Source organism: Mandrillus leucophaeus, unplaced genomic scaffold (assembly GCF_000951045.1).
Source record: "Mandrillus leucophaeus isolate KB7577 unplaced genomic scaffold, Mleu.le_1.0 Scaffold202, whole genome shotgun sequence".
NCBI classification, from domain to species: domain Eukaryota; kingdom Metazoa; phylum Chordata; class Mammalia; order Primates; family Cercopithecidae; genus Mandrillus; species Mandrillus leucophaeus.
In genome coordinates this window covers 3,101,834-3,105,907 of record NW_012102055.1, presented here as the reverse complement: position 1 = coordinate 3,105,907, position 4,074 = coordinate 3,101,834, and positions in this window count along the sequence as shown.

Sequence of the window (4,074 nt, the reverse complement as noted above, 5' to 3'; positions counted from 1 at the left end):
AGAGACTTCTGTCAATCATGTGGGATCATGAGTGCCTCAAGTGTTGGAGGTCCATGCATTGACCAAGAAGAACTCCAGCTGCCTCAGATTACTTGACTGTCACTGAAAAGTACACCCAATATGAAGAAGATTGCAGTTAACTGAATATTAAAATTAGATGTCTTGATGAGGCAAATCATTTCAACATATTTCTTCCCTTTCTCTGATTTCCTCTCATGTGTACTATAACAACTGTAGTAGCAGAGGACTCCAGAAGGAACTGCTGTCACCCTTACCTGCACTGTTTTGTTGAAAAGGAATGTTTCTGATTTTATCTCCTCATTTTTACTACTTCTTGTTATCTTTTTTTTAAGTTTTATTTTCCTGGTACAACACGTGAAGGACCTCAGGGCTTTTGGCATGTGTGTTAGCCAGAGATGTTCTACAGTTTCTTTAGTAATATGAGACAATCTTCTTTTCTTCTTCTTCTTTTGGAGAGAGTGTTTCAAGCCCTGAGGGCTTAATATTGCCATTTTCACATTTGGATGGAATTTTTCCAAATGTCTTGGGAGCCTTGCCAGTGGTGGCAAGTTGTAATTGGTCAAAAATGAAAGTGAAAACTTAATGAAAACTAAGTTTCCAGTCTCATCTTTATGGCCAATTTCCCAGGTAACCTTGAGACAGTCCTAATTGCATGAGGCATAGTGGGAATGATAATATCTTACCAATGGATAGGCTTGTTGTATAACTAAATGAAGTCACATCTGCAAATCATCTCAGCTTCTTAGAAAAGGATAGTATTATGGAGCCGTGATGATTACAGCAACCAAGGCTCTAACTATTTGTAGTGATATCTGCTCTGGTCTTGTCTGTTTCATTATAACCAGCAGCTTTTTAAGGGAAGTCACAATGGGGTGCAATGATGCACTGTCCTTACAACTATTCTTTAACATCCTGGTCCTGACATGTCCTGGTAGGTTCATTCCTGTATTCCACAACGAAACCCTCCACTTCAGAGGGTGCCTCATGACATAGCCTAGGACACTGGTCTAGGCTGATGCATATTTTTAGTGTCTTAGAAAATGGAAGACAGGATAAGTAAACGTGGGCCACGGAAGCCACACTGTTTGTTCATTTCCACTCTAGGAGATTTTGACTTCAACAACCTGAGCAATCCTGAGGCTTCTGGACAGTTGGTTTCAGAATCCCTACTATGCTTCTGGACGATTCTAGGGCAAAGGGGCTCAGGCTTCTTCTGCTGCTGCTGCTTCTGCTGCTTCTGCTTCTCCTTCTCCTCCTTCCTTCTTCCTTCGTCGTTCTTCCTTCTTCTTCTTCTTGACAGAATCTCTCTCTTGTTGCCCAGGCTGGAGTGCAATGGCGCAATTTCAGTTCACTCCCAGGGTTTCAAGCGATTCTCCTGCCTCAGCCTCCCAAGTAGCTGGGATTACAGGTGCCTGCCACCATGCCTGGGTAATTATTTTATTTTATTTTTGTATTTTTAGTAGAGATGGAGTTTCACCATGTTGGCCAGGCTGATCTCGAACTGCGGACCTCAGGTGATCCACCTGCCTCGGCCTCCTAAAGTGCTGGGATTACAGGCATGAGCCACTGTGCCGGGCTGGGCTCAGGCTTCTTTAAAGGGACCACGTGACAACTGCATGAGGAAGGGACTTTCGTTGACTGTGCCCTCGACTCCTAGGATTTCCCGGTATTTTTCTGCCAAGACTTCTCCCTGGAGCTTCACCGCCTGGCCTGTGCCTCCAGCGCTCGGCGGTAGGTCCACAGTGGCAGCACTGCCTGGAGGTCATTCTCCATAGAGGCCCCTCTCTGGTGGCAGAGTCACACACCGCTGCAGGGAGAACACGGTGACACCATCAGAGATGTGTGCAAGCATCTTTTTTTTTCATTTTTTATTTTATTTTACTTATTTTTTTTTGAGACGGAGTCTCGCTCTGTCCCCCAGGCTGTAGTACAGTGGCCGAATCTCAGCTCACTGCAAGCTCCGCCTCCCAGGTTCACGCCATTCTCCTGCCTCAGCCTCCCAAATAGCTGGGACTACAGGCGCCCGCCACCTCGCCCGGCTAGTTTTTTTGTATTTTTTAGTAGAGACGGGGTTTCACCGTGTTAGCCAGGATGGTCTCGATCTCCTGACCTCGTGATCCGCCCGCCTCAGCCTCCCAAAGTGCTGGCATTACAGGCGTGAGCCACCGCGCCCGGCCTGTGCAAGCATCTTTAACCTCCCCTAGTAATCTGTGTGTCCCTAAGAGAATGACATGACCATGAACTTGAACTCATCACAAAGCAGACTAGTGACCACGAACTAATCCCCACCGAGTGCCAGGCTCTGTCTTCACTCCTCACAACCATCCTCGAAGTGAGGCGTGTTATCCCTTTTTACTGATGAGAACGCAGAGACCTAGGTGAAGGAAATAAATAAAACAAGAGGACTCTTACGAGAGAGAAGAAAAACCAAAGTGTTTTTTCCTCCACGCGTATGCACACGCCACTCAACACAACACTTCTGACACCTGGGGTTGGGGGTGGGTTTCCGCACACACGAACCAATTCTCTGTGGACTCCAGCTGGGCGTCCTTCATTCAATTTAATTCTGACAGTATTCACCCGGAGAATCAGATCCCACAGGTGGAGGGCTTGGTCCCACCAGATTGCCCCTACTTCAGGGGCCAGTTGCATGTAGTAAGTTGTCACCTCTACCTCCACTGGCCAGCTCAGATTTGGATTTGGGGCTCCCACGACGTCCTCCTTGGGTTTGATTAATTTGCTAGAGCAGCTCACAGAACTCAGGGAAACGCTTTACTTGCGTTCACCCATTTATTATAAGGCTATGGCAAGGATACGGTTGAGTGGCCAGATGAAGAGATGTGTGGGGTGAGGTGTGTGGGAAGACGCACAAAGCTTCCCTGCCCTCCCTGGGTGCACCACCCTCCAGATACCCCAAGTGTATAGCTATCTAGAAGCTCCCCAAATCCAGTCCTTTGGATTTATGGAAGCATCATTACGAAGCTATGACTGATTAAGTCATTGACCACGGGTGATCAACTCAGCCCTCAGCCTCTCCCCGCTCCCTGGAAGTGAGGGGTGAGGCTGAAAGTTTCAACCTTCTAATCACAAGGTTGGTTTCCCTGGCAACCAGCCCCCATCCAGGAGCCCACGAAGCCACGGGTCATGAGAACAAAAGATGCTCCTGTCACCCAGGAAATTCCAAGGGATTTTGGAACTCTGTGTCAGACGTTATCACTGAGGAAATTACAAAGGTCTTAAGGAGCTCTGTGTTAGGAACCAGGTGTCAAAGACTAAATATTACAACAATAGATTCTCATTGTGTAGATCAATGGATTCTACATATGTTTGTGTGTATTATACATATATATATCTCTCTCTTAATATAGCACTACATCGTAATTTTCTCTAACAAAAATTGGCATATTTTCCAGAGAAAGCCAAGGTTCCTCCCATATTGGGTCCTCTTCTTCCATCTATCCCCAGGGAACAGATCTTAATAAACAATAGTATAGGAAATCCACACCAGCCTCAACATCCTTTACATACTGTGGTTAAGGAAGGGCCTGAGGGCGCTGGGCAGTTGGAACTGAGCTTCATTCAAATGCCATTCTCTGTGTAAACGTCTTGTAGCTGCATCTTTTTGCTTCCCCAACTAAAATTTTAAGATGAGAGTGAAATCTTTAATTGGAAGCTTGAAATCTAATTATTTGGATATATAATTTGATTTCATTTTAATTTACCCCTAGTTTTTTTAAGGTATAATAGACAAATAAAAATTGTATATATTTATGGTATACAATGTGATGTTTAGATATGTGTATATATACACTGTGAAATGATTAAATCAAGCTAATTAACATATTTGTCACCTCACGTAGTTACCATTTTTTGCTGTGAGAACATTTAGATCTACTCTCTTCGCAATTTCCAAGTATACACTATTATTAGTTATAGTCACCATGCTATACAATAAATGCTTTATACACTTCAACCAATATCTCTCCATCCCTGTCTCCAGCCCCTGGCAACCACCATTCTATTCTCTGCTTCTTTAAGTTCAACTTTTAAAAA